Raw genomic sequence first — 17,999 nt, forward strand, 5'->3', positions numbered from 1 at the left:
GGTGAGTTAGCCGATCTCATACGGGGGTAGCAGGGTTTTTTCTCCCGGAAACTCGGGTTTTTCATCCCGCATACAGACAAATCGGCCCTTCAGAACATACGCAATTTACAGACAAAAATACTAGTTGTGGTAGTGGTGGAGGTGGGCGGTAGATGGCGTTGATGGAGATGATTTGTAGTAGAGGTTCGGTGTAGTAGTTGAGACAGTTGTAGGTGCCCTCCCGCGATGAGTCTTCGGACTCCTTGGAGGTGTCACGAATAATAATAATATATTAAAATTTAAATCCTTTCATTGTACGCTTTTCTCATGTTCGTCCCTTTGAGCCTAGTATAGAGTTGCCAGATTTTGGAAAGCCAAATAGGGAATATGTGTGACCCATGTCTCGTATTTGGTTTTCCGAATACGGGACAATTTTAGTGAGTTGGTTTTACAAAATAATAATAATAAAAAATCTGTTATTTCATTTTACAAAATAAGTATTGATACTTTTGGAAAAGGAACTCGAAATGCTCATTTTGTGTTTCTAAGTGTTAATGTGTTGTGTATTATCTGATCGTCCTTCATGTGCAATACTAGACGTTTGTCTACAGATTTTGCATTCAACTTCGTCGTGATGTTTTCCTTTTGCAATAAAATTCCATTCCTTCGAATAATCAGCGTTAAAAACATTTTCGTTTTGGCATTGTGAAGGGCTTAAGGAAAGAAACAAAATTTTATTTACCTTTGTATAATTAATAAAGAAAATCAATTTAGCTTTAATTTCATGTATTAACCAAATATCGCACATTCGAAAAAGGCGAGATATTATTTTTTAATAATTACGGGAACATCATCTACGTACTGTTCCTATACTGCACCGCACAAGTCCAAATAAGAACTGTTTGAAAATAAGCAAATGCAATATATCTGTACCAGGGTGACCACATCTAGTACTTTCGTACTACATCTAGTACGTTTTATAAATTTTTGGTGTTCTAGTACGTTCACCAACAGATCTAGTACTTTCTTCCTTCCGAATAATAATAACAACAACACCAGAGTTAGACATATGAGTTTAATGTGTTTCTCTTCTCTCACCTCCCCATGTGTCACATTCAGTGACACAAAAATTATTTCTCTTTTTTTCCTATCGCTAGTCTTCTCTTGCCCCACTCCCCCGATCCCGTACTCACGCAATCCGACTGGCATTAGCCAATGAAAATATATTTTTCGCTGTTCAAACACTTCTCACGCGTTATAAGAAGTCCAGTGTTTTATTAATTTTATTAACAAAAACTTGTTTAATTCTTCATCGAAAATATTATTATTTAGATTTTACTTTTAAACAAGGACAAGAAAAACTTTCTAAATATAAATTTGATTCTAAATCTCAGGGGAAAACGTGTAGTAGTGCATGAGTCAGTAAAGTACATAAACGAACCAGTGAAAGTGAAGATCTCAATGCCAGCCCTTCCCACTCACAAGAAACCACTTCTGACACAGGTAATTCAGATGTGATAATAGTTATGATTCGGATTCAGGTTTACAGGGTTCATCTAAAAAGATGAAAAAATCATATAAGCAAAAATTCAAAGAAGAATGGTTGGAGGATCCCATTCTTAAATCCTTGATTTATTCAAGTGAAAGTAAAGGAGACACTACTTAATGTAAATTTAGCAGTGTCTCCTTTATATAAGCATTAATGGTAGCAAATGTCTCTTGATTCGTTATGCAAACACTCCAAAACACTAGCAGAATGTAGAATCTAAAAGAAGTCACCAGGTATAATGTCATTGTTTAAATCCAGTTCCAAATACCAGTCGAAAAAACAAATCAAAGAGACAGAATTAAGATTATGTGCATATGATGCAGACAGGTCCCTTCCATTCAGGGGTGCAAAGAGTACAATGAACCTGGGTGGCATAATTTATGTTCAAATTTATCGCCTCTAATTCATAAAATTAGGGAATGAATAATACACTGAAATGTTTGTGCATATTTGTAACCTTCCAATGTGAGAGATCTCAGTGAGGGGCTGAGTCGCTGGGTAGTTAAATAACTGCTCTCAGCACACTGAACAAACATTTAGGAGTTTCTTTAGTTTTTTTCTTGATGGACCTGTGTTTCACTCAGGATTTCTCCATGAGTGCAGGTTACAAAGATGCCTCCAACGATCTCGATCTTGATCCTCTCTTCCATGTTATACAAATAGATTTCACTAGTAGATCTTCTCATCTTATAGGTGGTCTTCCTGGTTTTCTCTTTATTCCCGTTGCCAGTTGAATATTCTATATGTCCCTCTGTTATTCCTAAGTCTGGCTATGTGACCTGTCTATCTCATCCTGCTTTCATATACTGCAGTTACCATATATTTTAAGCCTGATCTCCTTCTTATTTCCGTGTTTCTAAAATGTTCCATTTTGCTGATGTTACAAATCCTAAGTTCTATTGCACGCTGAGTTATTCTGAGAGTCTCTTCTTTTCTTGTTGTGTTCCATGTTACATTATAGGAGTATGTTTATTTATTATATAAAACATGTTTTTTTTTTACTATTTGTGTTTTTTCTTTATTTTAAAATGCATTCCTCTTAATGAGCAGTATAATAAAATGATTCGTAACGTGTTATTGTACTTCGGGATCCTTTAATTTTTAATGGAAAGGGAAGGGGCACAAAAATTTTGTACTCAGGAGTCGCAAACCCACGGAACAGCCCTGGATGCCGAACACAATCTGCTTTTGTGGCTTATGGATATTCTTCCAACTCTATTGAAAACAATTGCTCCTGATAGTGAAATTGCTAAGAAAATACAGTGTGGAAGCACTAAATGTAACTGTCTTATAAAAAATGCGTTGGCTGTAGATTCACGCAATGAAATCTCAAAAAAAAAAAAAAAACTCCTTTGATGAATGGACTCGTTTTGACAAAAGAAAAATGGAAATATTCATCAGCTACAGATTTTACTGTTTCTGAAGAGTTAATTAATTTAGCAAAATCTGATAAAAATAATGAATAAATACTTCCAGTGAAAGTTCTTGTGGGTGGGAACCCCTGTATATATGTAAATAGCATAATAAATAACTGAAAAGTTAATGTTACATTATTTTAAACGCTAAAATGAGAGTAAAAATTATATGGTAAATTAATACATATGTGAAGTGCTAGAGTTACAACTGGGACTTCTGTTATGATGATTGACAACTGCAGCTCTTGGACTCATAGATATGATACAGTGAGGTGAGTTTTGCCTTTTTTTCTTTTCATTTTTGTTGTACATGTGATGTCCTCCCACGATGAGTCTTCGGACTCCTTGGAGGTATCAGGAATAATAATAATAATAATAATAATAATAATAATAATAATAATAATAATAATAATAATAATAATAATAATAATAATGTGTTAAGTTAGCGGTTTTACATTGAGTTCATCTATGATAATAAGGTAGTAATATCGTATAATGTCTTAAATAGAGTGAAACGAAAGTAAATGAAAATTTAGTACTTTTTTTTTCAGATCTAGTACCTTTTTTCTGCATAAGTTATTACAAAATATTTTTGCTGGGTGGTCACCCTGATCTGTACAGAATTATAAACAAAATGCTTATACTAAATAAAACGCAACCAATGAAAGGGACCGCCGTCGCCGTAAACTTTAAATACAATTTCCCCGTATTGTCAGTTTTTACGGTTTACAAATCAATTTAAGTTGGATTATTCGAAAAGAATATTGAAAATTATAATTGCTTAACATAATATTTATAATTTCATCTTTTTATTAAAATACGGGACGTCTGGCAAGCCTCGCCTATTATGAATTAAATCTTGGTGAGGGATTGCAGGCGATTGGTTTCTTAATACAACCGTTATAAGGGAAGACTTGCTACTATTATGCATTCAGCATTGCGATTTTGTGAAGTACAAAATTTAAAATAATTCAAAATTTTAGTATTTAAACTACATTATACAAATTTACATTTAATGCAATACAAAATATTCTTTAGATAAAAATGAAAAATAAAATAAATTGTGTGTTTTGAAGTTTTTAACATAAAGAATACGGATTAAAATAATGTTAAGCATTGATCTGCTCAACCCGCAGCGCTTTCGATTTTCTTAAATTTATTTTTCATTTTTTATTTAGGCAGCACCAAAATAGAAACCAAATATTGCCCTCGCAGGTTCAGTTTATTTTTAATCTGATTAGGAATGGTTTTTCCTCTTGTATTGCGTCTCTTTTTATCAGATGGTTTGTATACAAAAATCATTTTGTTTTGGATTCATGAGTTATTTTTACTGATTGGGATCTTTACACTGCTGAGTAGAAACTCCTATTTGTTGTTTCATATATGATTTTATTACAGTTGTGAACATTTTTAGATATATAATAAAGGTACGCTGTTTAGCCAATGACACGTGGGCGTTGCATTTGATACTGCTGAATTGCGTTTGAGATACGCCTCTGATAAGTTTAAATGTTTTTCTAATGAAAATGGTTGTCACGATGAAAGGAATAACGAAGTTAATTTTGTAGTTTAATTTGCACCACTGAAATTACCAAGCAGGAAGGTGCAGATATTTGCCCGTTTGTTGGTATTGAATTTCCTGTGGCAGTCATGAGGTATTAATTTATAATTTTAAATGAATTATAACATGGAGTTGCATTGCCCACCAAATAGTTTTGTGTGATCTTCACATTGAAGTTCAGATTTTATTTATTTGCACGTATAATTAAGGTTTCGTTATGGGGAATAAACCATACATTTTTGGTCAGTGATATTCATAGTATTTCGGACTAGTCGTTTTCTGCAATCAAAAATATTTAGCTTTCCTCAACGGAGAAAATCACTTGTGCTACGATCCGCTGACCTTCAAATCATGTTTCTTGAACTACATATAGAATTATATATGCATACGTCAGTTTAGAAGTCTCAGTATTTTTTCCGAAAGACATCTATGCTGTTGAAAATTGTTTTGATTCGTTCTCAAAATAAAAGTTATTCAATGTAACTTAAGCTCAACTTATTTTGGAACCCAATGAGATGGTTTAAATTCTCTCAGAGGTGTATAGACATGTCAGATAATCACTCAGATTTTAACATGTTTCGAAAAACTTCTGCCATTTATTTAAATAGACATTAAACGAAAATATTGCATATTATTTTATACCTTTTTGTTTTTTAGAAAGAAACAATTCCCAGTTGTTTTTGCATCAGCTCCAAAATTTTCTTTAGTTATTTATGATGATATGTTATCTAGAAGAAACAGATCAAAATGGCAACAGGAACTGTGTTAGGATATCAATAGATACTGTGGTGAATACAGAACAAGAGAAGTATACAAGATGATCAGAAACACTAAGAAATGTAGCATTAGGCAGAGAACTGTAAAATGAAAAGGGTGAAATCTTGATGAACATAGAGAAATAAGATATGGACAAGATAATGCCTCAAAGCTATATAAAACACAGGGAGGTGTTAAGGTACAAAAGAGAGTAAATGATGAATTAAGGGAGATATCATGCCCAAGCACAGAGAAAGAAACAGATATATTGAGGCTGTGAAGTAAAGCATCTGCTGAATGGGACCAAGGGAAAGCACCAAAAGAATGGACAAGATCAATTCTAATAACCATCCATTCACACACACACACACTGTGAAAACTACAGAACAATTGCTCTTACAAGTCATATGAGAAAATTACTTATTGATGATACCTGCAGAAAAATTAAGGAATCTAATGGAAGATAAGCCAATTTCAGAAGAGATGGAAGTACCGTGCACCAAATACAGGGTGGCTCATAAGTCACGAAGGGGTTTAAACATTTAATAACTTTTTTAATTATTAATTATTTTTTTTTAATTTTTATTTTTTTGTTAAATAAAATACAGAACTTGGATTTATTTTATTTTTTTATTTTATTAGTTATGAAAAAACCACATTGTGTAAATGGCTTCCATTTTCATCTTCACAAAGATGGGCCTTTTCTACGGCATGTTTCATGACAGCTGTTAATGTTTTTGGCTGCAGCCTTAATAATTTCTGTGAATGTTCTCCTATAGGGGTTACCTGAAGGAAAGGAAGTATGTGAACAAGCCCCAGACAACCCAACAGCTGAAGGAGGACATTCTTGCAGAAATTAGGGCACTACAGCCAGAAACATTAACAGCTGTCATGGAACATGCCAGGAAAGGGCCTGTCTTTGTGAACCAAAATTGAAAGGCAATTGCATGATGTGGTTTTTCCTAACTAATAAAAAAAAAATAAAAAAATTAGGTTCTGTATTTCATTATAACAAACAAACAGAAAAAGAATAAAAATAATTATTAAAAAAGTTATCAAATGTTTAAACCCCTTCATAACTTATCCTGTGTTAATGTTAAAATTAATTGTGGAGAAAGCTCCACATAAAAATATTCATGCCTTCTTTGTTGACTTTCAGAAAGCATTCAACAGGATAGATCATAAAGTGGCATGAGCTTTACTTGAATCTTATGGAGTGGACAGGAACCTGATATGTCTGCTGCGGAATATGAATGGCAATGCAGAGACTGCCGTGAGAAATTATGGTGAAAAGGAAGATTGTTAGACAAGAGGCACTAGTCAAGGAGACCTAATATCCTGAGCATCTTTATCATGCTTTTGGAAAGAACAGTGAATATCATAAAGGATAATATAAGGCAAATTTCAGTTCAAGTACAAAAATACATAATTTACAATTTGCACATGGCATAGCCTTATTGAAAAAGATGAAGAGGAACTAGAAAAAACAGTGCTGAAGTTAAATGAAGGAAAGTGATATGGTTTAATAATGAACATTGAATAAACTAAAATAATGATATTCAGAGAGAAGCGGATGAAAAAGCTGAATAGATCAGCAACTTCGTGTATCTATAGTGCAACATGACATATTTTAGACTGCAGAAGAGAAATATCTGATAACAAAAATGGAAGTAAACTTACTTGCAATGAATGGGATGTGGAAAATAAAATCATTGAAAGTCCCAGAAAGCTGAGACTGCTGGAAATATGAATATTCAGTGTTGCTGTTGTGTTCTGTGCATTGTGCATACTGTACTCTATGTTCGTGGCAGATAGATTTTTAATGAAAGGCAGACCAAACTTGGTATAAGATTAAGTCTTGATTTTTGTTACATTATGTGTGGATTCTAAGCATTTGTGATGCTTCCTTGAACTTTCATGTAAAATAATTATGATCAATATATGGCATTTCTGTTTGTTGCCAAACTACTTGTTGGCCTTTGGTAGTTGTCTGGGAAGTCAATCCTGATTTATGCTGTCTTCTTGTGTGTTTTGCATTCTTAAAATCTTGTTTGAGTAAAGGAGCTGCAGGAGGTGTATTAAGAATTTTATTGATTGTCTTTGGTTCATAACCATTGAGTGTGAGGGTCTGTCTCAGACAGTGCAGTTCTTCATTCTTTTTAATTGACATGCTGGATATATTGTATGCTCTATCTCATGATGTTTTAATCATGCCTGTCTTTTTCAATGGATGATGGTGTGAAGCAGCATTTAAAAATCTTTTCCTTGTGATAGGTTTTCTGTATACTGAAAAGGAAAATCTTTTTTCTTCTTTGTTTATTTTGCCACCGATATCAAGGAACGATAAATATTTTGTGATTTGCTAGTTCAAGAGTGAATTTTATATTGGAATGCAAGTTGTTCAGATAATTTTTGAAATTAATTAACTCGTACATTGTTCCTGACCAAATAACGAAAATATTGTCACTGTAACATAACCAAATTTTTGGTTTCTTTTGATAGTTTTTGATTGTATTCATTTCGAAATTTTCCATAAACAGGTTCGCTAAGGCTGGAGAAAGGGGGGGGGAATTATGGCAGTCCTTTTTGTTCCCAATATTTGCCCTGAAATATGAAAAAAGTGTTTTTCATAAAGTGTTTGAATAGTCTTACTGTGTCCAGTGGAAAAAGGTTTACAAGTAGATTGTGTGTCATCCCTGGGTACATTGGTGAAAAGACTGACTATATCTAAACTTGCTAAGATGTCTGAAGGTGCTATATTTATATCTTTTACCTTTTCAATAAAATGTAAGCTATTTATATACTCTGCAGGGAACAGCATGGGTTTACTAAAGGAAGATCATGTTTTAGCAATTTGCTCATATTTTATAACAATGTTACAGCCGAGTTTTATAAAGGAAATGGATACACTATGATAACATTGGATTTTTCTAAGGCATTTGGCGATGGGCTGCATTTGAGTGGTTATGGTGTGAGTCGCTTGGAGAGACTGCTGCTGGAAGGTAGAGAAGTGAATAGAGAGAATGAATCAGATCGAGTGGGAAGTGATGTGGAAGAGGGAGAGTAAGACAGGAGAGATTGAAGAGGTGGTTATGAATGGGGAAGTGAGTGGTATGAGTATAGAAAATGAGAGAATGGGTGTGCAAGAGGAGCAGGTAAACGGGGAAGCTCAGGGTGGACAGGGGTACACAGCATGAGAAAGGTGGATGCTCCAAGAGGAGGTGAGCATGTGTAGGCAGGAAAGGAATGGGATGACCAGGGATCAAGAGGAAACAGTTGGAATTTAAAATGAAGAGGCAGAAGGGAAAATGGCCCCAGTCGAGTATGGAGAGATCACATCGAGGGAGTGATAGTATCAGTGGAATTAGCTGTAGATAAAGAAATGAGCTGTTGTGTTTGTATACAAATGCTAGAAGTATAAGAAACAAGGTAGATGAAATGGTTGCAGGAGGGGGAGTGCTATTGATGATAGAGAAAGAGTTATGTCCATATAAAGTGGAGATGCAAGAGGGGAAATAGTGGCAGTGGTTTTGAGGTGTGAGATAGAGGTGAATGGAATCAAATACTTGGTGGGATGTTGTTATAGACCAGGTAATGTGGATGGTGGTGATAATGAAATGTACAATTTCATTATCACCAAGTAAATAAGAAAAGGGTGATCGTTATGGGTGATTTTAATTATGGCAATATAGACTGGAATGATGAGATAGCAACTGGAAGTAAAGAAAATGAGTTTCTTGAGTTTTTGAGGGATAACTACCTCAGACAGTATGTAACAGAGGCCACACGAGTATTGAGGGTCTTGGATTTGGTCATCTCATCAGAGGATGTAATTATAAATGAAGTGTCAAATCACCCACCAATTGATGAGAGTGACCATGAGGTGATTACCTGGGTGGTTGCCAGTAGTGTGAGGACTTCTGTGAGAAAGGGCTATATGTGGAACTACAAGGGGGGGGGGGATTATGAAGAGCTCAGGAGACAGCTTGCGGGTGTAGCGTGGAATGAGGAGTTAGCTGGAAAAGAGATCAATGCAGCTTGGGGGATTTTCAAAAACTGTTTAGTAGATGCAATGTCTAAATGTATTCCAAGGGTGAGAAGGTTAAATAAGGTGGGTGTGAGATGGATGAATAAAGAGATTAAGCATGCGATACAGAGAAAAAGGGCATTGTGGAGGCAGCATAAGAGAACTGGAAATAACCAATTCCATGAGGTCTACAAAGACCAAGCAAGGAGGGTGAGGTAGCTAAAGAGAGGTATGAACAGCAGTTGGGTAATGAAGCCAAAAAGAATCCTAAGGAGTTCTTTTGATATGCAGCCAGCAAAAGAAAGAATGATTATGGAAGGATGACTTTTATTGGAGAAAATGGTATAAAGACAGCTGATGCAGAATGTGTGGTGGAGATACTTAATGAGCAGTTCATAAAGATCTTTCAATCTTGTGAATGTGACTTCATGGAGGGATTGAGAGCAGTTGATAATGGGGAGGAGAGACTGACTGTAGGTGAGCAAGAGGTGTATGGGGAGTTGAGTAAACTAGATGTTAATAAGGCTGTGGGATTTGATAATATATCACCACGTATTCTGAAAGAATGTGCCAGGGGAGTTGACATCTGCCTTGACATATTTTTTTAATATGAGTCTTGCACTCGGTCAAGTTCCTAAGGAGTGGAAGGAGGGCAAGATTGTGCCACTTCATCAAGGAAGCGATCGAACTCAAGCATCAAATTATAGACCTATCTGTGTGTCAGGTGTTGTGGTTAAGTTGTTGGAGAAGCTTGTGAGAACTAGGATCCAGAGTTGGGTTGATAACAATGGTATTATCTTTGATGGACAGCATTGATTTGCTAAAGGGAGGTCATGTTTAATAATCTACTTACTTATTACAATAAAGTGACTGCTTCCTTGGACAGAGGAAAAGGATACACTGTAATATAGTTGGATTTCGCAAAGGCTTTTGATAGAGTATCTCATGATAGGTCGATAGTCATAGTAGAGCAGATGGGGTTGGATATTAGATTGGTGCATTGGATTGGAGACTGGCTATCTGATAGGTATCAAGTTGTGTATGGGGGGGGGAGCGATATCCAGGAAAAGGAAAGTCACTAGTGGAGTGCCTCAGGGGGTCTATTTTAGGTCCATTGCTGTTTAACTTATATATTAATGATGTAGGTGAAGATTTGGATGGAGATATTCAGTTGTTTGCAGATGATGCAAAGTTGGGGCAAACCATGAAGTGTAGTGAAGATGTTGTGGCCTTGCAAGAAGACTTGAATAGATTGAGTGATTGGGCACGGAAATGGTGATGTGAGTTCAATGTTGCAAAATGTAAGGTTTTAAAATTTGGAAAACAAAGATGGGATGCAGAATTTATGCTTGGTGAGAATATATTATTGAAGGTAGAGGAAATAAGAGATCTGGGGGTGATAGTGGATAAGGATATAAAATTTAGGGGACACATCACCAAAATTGTGAAGACAACACAAAGGCGTCTGGGTATGATGCAGAGGACACTGATGTGTAGAAGTAGGGAGATTCTTATTCCATTGTATAAGGCTTTGATTAGGCTTCACATGGACTATTGTGCCCAGATTTGGTCACTGGGTTTTCAGAAGGATGAAGAGATATTGGAAAGGGTCCAAAGGAAACTGACTAAGGTAGTTCCTGACCTCTGGAATGTCGAGTATGAGGAAAGATTGAGAAGATGCAATTTGCAGAGTCTGGTGGAGAGGAGGAAGAGGGGTGATATGATAGAGACCTACAAGTTGGTAAGGGATTGTTATAGGATCAATGCTGGAGAAGTTTTACAGAGAATAGTGGGAGATCAATGGAGAACCAGAGGTCATCCCTGGAAACTGTATAAAGAGGGTGTGAGTAGGCGAGTGAGAGACAGGTTTTTTTCGTGCAGAGTTGTGAATGATTGGAATGCTTTGCCTGAGAATGTGGTGTCTGCAAAGAGTTTGAATGTGTTTAAAACACGGTATGATGAGCTGTGTGTGTGTGATAAAAGGACCTCCCAGATGAGTCTTTGACTCCATCAGGTCTTGGGGGTGGTAATAATAATAATAATAATAAGAATTTGATAGAATACCACATGAGAGGCTGTTGCGTAAACTGGAGAATATGGGATTGGAACATAATCTATTGATTTGGATCGGGGGGATGGTTAACAGACCGATATCAAAAAGTGGTATACAGTGGGTGTGAATCTGGAAGATTTAAGGTAACCAGTGGTGTACCTCAGGTTTCCGTCCTTTGGCCATTAATGGTCAATCTATACATTAATGACTTCAAGCAGGGTCTATCATCAGATTTGCAGTTGTTTAACTTACCTCAGGTAAGTTAAACACTAAGGGGCTTTCCTTTCCCAATATGATGGAACAAGCTGAATGTGATGCTTAAAATTTTTGCTGTAAGCAGTGACATAAAGCAAATCATACAACCACCTACTCCAATCCCTGGTAACCCTCACCACTCTCCCAATACCCTGATCTTTTTTTTTTTAACCAGTTATCTCTCTCTCCAAATACATCAGAAAGGTCACCTCTCTTCTTGGTAGTTCAAATCACAATCATGTGCAAATTTCTTCTCACACAAACTCCACTAACTACTCCTAATTTCATCTCCTTTCGCACTATAAAGGTATGCGATAACCCCTAAAACTTATGCTCCTCTTTCTGTGGTCTGACTATTGCTTTCCTTTTTTTCTGACCTAAATCCCTACTCTTAGTGAGACAGAAATTTTCCTCAACAGTGTGGAAGCCTTCTTTATTCCCCATTGTTGCTTTCCAAGCTCTGGTTCATTTGAAAATACCAAAGCAGTTAAAAAAAAAAAAAAAAAAAAAAAAAACGGCTTACTGCAGGTGGCTTACAGCAAGAACCTAAGCATCATACTCACTAAAGCATGTAACAAATGGAAAACAACTATCAGCCAATCCAAATCTGTCTTCATAACACAGCAAATAATAGAAAACATGCTCCTTGTCCAAATAGGAACCATGTGTTGTGATTCCTTTTAATGACCATTGGTTGTCACTTCTGCCCACCTGACATGGCATCACTGTTCTTCTAACTATTGCATAGATGACCAAAAAAAATTATCCAGAAACAGAGTATCTTATGTCTCCTGTGCTTTTTTCAGCAAAAAAGACATCAGAATAATATTTATCGACTTTAACGCCAAAATGTCTTCTGGTGTCCCAATGATTCCTCTTCACTTGTACTGAAATATTGTGCCATCTGAATACAGAAGGCACTTATCCCAACATGTGGAAGGAAGTATATATCCAACCTGTTCCAATCAAAGGGAGATAAAAATCTGCTATTCAACTACTGACTAATCACCATCACTTCAGTCATCTCCAAAATAATGGAGGAAGTCATTGTAGTCACAGTTGGAAGTTCACCAGCAACAACCGCCTGGTAGTTGCTGATGGGCTTCTAGTAATTACCAGTATGGATTCAGCCAATCTAGATCCGCAGCTGGCCTCTTAGCTCACATCACTCACCAATGGATACATGCCATGGAAAGGTTGGTAAAAAAAAATGTGCTGTCACCCTTGACATTTTCTAAGCTTTTGATTGTCTAGCATTCATACCTGAACAAATTTGCAACCTTTTGTGTGTCTACTACCCTCTATAATTGGGTAGCTAGGTTTTTTCTCTGTGTCATGGTAGATGTTTCTTTTTTTCAAGTTTCACCACCAATGCAGGAGTACCTGAGTGCTCTGTTCTGATCACCTAGCCTCTTTCTTCTATACATAAATAGCGTACTCAAATGTCATTAATTCACAGCCTTGCTGATTGGTAGCACACTACACTCATTCTTCTTATTTGACAAACCATGCAGTACTCATATGTCTCAAGCTTCAAGATCATCTTCAACCAGATCCTTAAACATATATTATTATTATTATTGTAAGACCCCATGGAGTCAAAGACTCATTCAGGAGGATCCTTTGTCACTTGTTCTCCTCTGATCTCCCACCATTTTATGAAAAACCTCTTCAACGTTAATCATATTACAACTCCTTACCAACTTGTATGTCTCTATGATATCACTCCTCTTCCTCCTATCCACCAGACTGTAAATTGCATCTTTTCAATCTTTCTTCATATTCAACATTCCAGAAAGCAGAAACTATTTTGGTCAATTGCCTCTGAACCCTTTCCAACATCGTTTTATTCTTTTGAAACCCAGGGACCAATTTGGTGCACAGAAGTCCATGTGTGGTCTAATCAAGGCCCTAAATCTAAAACCAAGTCACCAACACTTTAACACAACACCTGACATATAGATTGGCATATAATTTGATGCTTGAGTTTTGTTACCTCCCTTATGAAGGAGTACAATCTTGCTTTCCTTCCACAACTTAACCCAATGTAAGACTAATATTAAACAGATATGTCAAGGCAGATGTCAGTTCTCTGGCTCATTCCTTCAAAATACATGGTGACATTTCATCAAGTCCCACAGCCTTATTAACATCAAATTTTCTCAGTTCCTCGCATACCTCTTGCTCACTCACAGTCAGTCTCTCCCCTTCATCATCCACTGCTCTCAAACTCTCCATGATGTCACATTCACAAGGATGAAAGACCTTTATGAACTGCTCATTAAATAACTCTATTCTCCACAGCAGTTGCCCTTATACCATTTTCTCCAGTCATTGTCATCCTAATCTTCTGACCCTTGGAATACATTTAGACATGGCTTCTACCAAATAGTTCTTGAATATCACCCAAGCAGCATTGATCTTCTTTCCACCCACTCCTTATTCCATGCTACAGCTCCAAGCTGTCTCCTGAGTTTCTCATAATCACCAGCCTGCCTTGTAGTTTCACATATACCCTTTTCTGACAGAAATCCTCACTTGGCTGGCATCCACCCAGGTAATCACTTCCTGGTCACTCGAACCAACTGAGGAAGATGACACCTTATTTATAATAACATTCTCAGATGAGATGATCAAATCTAAGACCCCATGAATAATTATTTTATGAACCATGCAGCAACGTTTTCCCTGTCTAAATGGTACAACTAGTAAGTTGGATAGATAATGGGCTGTCAATGGGTTGTATATAGGAGAATGATATCCCAAAAGAGAAAGGTTAATAACAGCATGCCACAGTAGTTTGGAACCATCATGGTTCTATTTGTATGTTAATGAGTGGGCATTGCTTAACTGGAAATATGCCAATAATGCAATGTTGGAAAGTACTAGGAGGAGTAGAGTAGATGTCTTACAGAATGACTGATTAGATTGTGTGACTGGGAAAGTGACTGAAATTTGGTAGGCAAGGATGGGATGCAGAGTATGCAGTTAATGAGGAAATTTTGAAAGAGATAGAGAGGAGATGAGAGATCTGGGAGTGGTTGGGGACTGACTCTTGAAACTTATGGATGAGGCATATTCTCTTCATGAATCCCAGAATCTCTTCATTAAAAACTCACTTTCACATCCACTTTACTAACATCCGTAACATTAACATAAATATAAATGATGTCCACCATCCATCATTTGCAGTCTTCTAGACCAGATATGTTATTTCTGACAGAAACCTAGATTGTAACTACATCTACTACTTCTACCTCCAGTGCCCAAACTACGCACTTCATAATTCTTTTCACCACAAGGGTGACACTTGTACTTTTGTGAAATCCAACATAGTATGCCAGAGGATAACTCATTTAGAATCCCCTGCTTTTAACCTAATCTGGCTCAAGGTTTCCTTGCCCCATTTAGTATGTTTCATTTGTTGCATTTACATCTCCAAACACTAACAATCACTCAGATCTGTTCACATCCCTTCAAATGAAATTTGACCACTACTACAATCCAGCTATCTGAATAGTGAGGTCATCTTTCTGGGCAACCTCAATGTCTATGATTCCAACTAGCTTCCCTACAACATTAACCATGGATGAGAAGCAGAAGTCTTTGCTATAAGCAGTGATCTAACACAAATTGTACATCTACCCACTCGAATCCCTGATAATCCTCTTCACTCTCCAAATACTCTGGATCTCTTCTCCTCTCTCACAAAATGCCTCCAACTACTCCCGACCTCGCATCCTCTGGCACTAGAAAGAGCCAATTGGGATGACCTCCAAAATTTCTACTCCTTTCCTTGGTCTGATTATTGCTTCCACTCACCTTACCCTAACACCTGCTGTGAATAAGTCACAGAAATTATTCCCACTGGTATGATGACCTTTCTCCCCATTCAATCCATAATCCACATCCACTTTCCTAACCTTGGTTCAACTGAAAATGTGTCAAAGCAGTTAAAGAAAAAAATTCAGTTTACCATGTGACTTGCATCAAGAACTTCAGCTTCATATTCTGCCTGTACCATAGCATTCAACTCATATGCAAATCAATCATCAGTAGATCCAGTACTCTTGACATCGTGGGCTACAAGATCATTTACATCTAGTGACTTAAACATTGGTCTACGTACTATCATCTAATGGGGAGAGGACAACCTTGACATGATCAATGCCACCAAGATCAGATCTCTTTGCTTGGGCTAACAATTACCTCCCATTTTTCCTGCTGTAAACACATCACATCAATAGCCTCCTGAGCATCCAAGAAACTTGTATGTTAATGAGTGGGCATTAACATACAAGTTTCTTGTATGTTAATGCTTTAATGTTCATACTTTTTCATTCAAGAGCCTATATTACACTCAACCAACTCTTCACTATATACAAATCCTAAATCCATCCATGTTTAGAATACTGCTCACATGTTTGAGGTATTAAACTTCCCTTAAAATCCTTGATGCCATCCAGAGGCATGCACTTAGGCTGATCCTTCTCTTCAACCTCTGTCTCACAGGCACAGTGCTTAGCACTGTCTGTTCTATTGGTACTTCCATGGTCACTGCTCCAGTGAATTGGCAACTGTCATTCCTTCTCTTTCTGTTGCATCTGTTAATACAAAAGCTCCAGCTGCCGAGCACTCTTTTACTGTGCAACTGCAAACACTTCAAACTGCTTCTATTTATCCTCTTTTATTTTGTCCACCTCTGTCCTCTGAAACACCCTTCCTCAAGAAGTATTCTTCCCAAAAACTACAACAACCTGCAACTCTTCAAAAAAAAAAAAAAAAAAACATATATCAACGAACTCCTGTCTCAGGCCTCACTTGTACCCTACACACGGTGCTAATGTGCTTATAGGTAGGTCCCTTCAACCTCTTGTGTATGAAATCAATATGAAAAAAAAAAATTGGAAAACTTATGAGGATATCACAATGGATTATGGCAATGATGAATATTTTAATAATTATAATAATAATAATTATTGTTATTATATTAAAACACTGATCAGGGCTTTATATGTAGAAGCAATGAGGTTATGTTTGTTCCTCTAAAAGCGTGATCAGTCCACATATGATTAATCTGAACAGATCTTGTGGCCTGGTTTCCAAGAGGGGGGGGGGAATGAGGATATATTAGAGTCAGAGATGATCTGCTAAGTTGATGTTGGATCTTTGGGATCTAGAATATGAAGACAGATTGAGAGAATGCAATTTGCAGAGCCATATGAAAATGAGGGGGAATTTGATTTGAAACATCTAAGTTGGTGAGAGGTTATTACCAGGAGATTTTTCATAGAGTGGAGAGAGAGAGAGAGAGAGAACACAAAAGGCCATCCCTGGAATCTGTATTAAGGAGGGTGTGAGCAAGGCACCAAAGAGCAGGTCTTGTGCATGGAAAATGGTGAGTGTAATGCATTGCTTGAGAATGAGAAACTGTGAACAGAAATATTTAAGGCACTATTTGATTATCTTTTTTGTGTGAGGGTGTTAACCACTTGCAGTCTTTTGACTTATTGAAGGTTTGATGTTAATAATAATGATGATTATCCTAATTTGGTTAACTAATAAGGTAACTTTATCATTTATAACCTAAGGATAAAGAATCAAATAATGAGAGACAAAAGAAGCAGGGGATTATTTTGCTAATTAATATTTTACAATTTTCTTTTTATATCCATAGCACCATTCATAGATGGACCTGAAAACCTGTGAAAGAACTTGACCCATTCCTTATGTAAGTAATTTATCAAAATTACAAAAACCAATATACAGGTAACCCTCGTATAACGTGGTACTTATACAATGTGGTTTTGATATAACGCGGTCTACAAATTGTGGCATCCCTTGTTCAATGCGGTTTCGATATAACATGGTCTGCAATTTCTAGTAACCCTTTATTTTTTATTTTATTTTATTTTTCATATTTTTCACTGTAGGACTTAAAAATCAAATTTTATCTTCATTAAATTTGTGTCTGCCCGTATCGTGCAAGTAGTTATAAGTATCGAATTTAGTTTTATTGTATCACTGAATAAGGTACCGTACAGAGGGCTTTTGCAGTCTGTGTCATTCTCAACAAATAGTGCAATTAGAGACAGATGGAATAAAAATGGCACTAACTAATAAATCACATATCCCCAGACTATGCTGTATAGACTTAAGCAAAACCATATGTTGCACCAAAACACAATATCTAACTAAAAACTATTGTCCAATTTTTCAATTATGAAATAAGTGTTTTTTTCGTGCATTTGAAATTCTTGATATCATTATGACAGATCACAAAGGCTAACTTAAAATAAAAGTCTACCAAGAATTGAAACGTGCCATATAATGAATGTGTGAGTTCGCCTGCCACCTCAAACGCAAACAAGAAGCCATAAAATTCAACCAAGGGTTGAAACGTT

General features: G+C 36.4%; 1 protein-coding gene across 2 annotated transcripts in view; it reads left to right on the forward strand.

The window, feature by feature from the left end:
• The first annotated feature begins 4,151 nt into the window (after nucleotides 1-4,151).
• LOC150105259 (leucine-rich repeat flightless-interacting protein 2-like) overlaps nucleotides 4,152-17,999 on the forward strand; it is a 308,848-nt gene continuing 295,000 nt past the window's right edge. Inside the window, exons 1-2 of one of the 2 annotated variants that reach the window (XM_090394023.1) lie at nucleotides 4,152-4,226; nucleotides 17,273-17,326. The gene's annotated coding sequence lies outside the window, so the exon portion shown is untranslated. Of the gene's footprint in view, nucleotides 4,227-4,492; nucleotides 4,599-17,272; nucleotides 17,327-17,999 lie in introns of those variants that run through there. The other variant, XM_090394022.1, reaches the window with a different exon arrangement.

The sequence above is a fragment of the Typopeltis vanoorti genome, chromosome 6 (assembly GCF_054136105.1).
Source record: "Typopeltis vanoorti isolate ZY-2024b chromosome 6, IOZ_Tvanoo_1.0, whole genome shotgun sequence".
Taxonomy (NCBI): domain Eukaryota; kingdom Metazoa; phylum Arthropoda; class Arachnida; order Uropygi; family Thelyphonidae; genus Typopeltis; species Typopeltis vanoorti.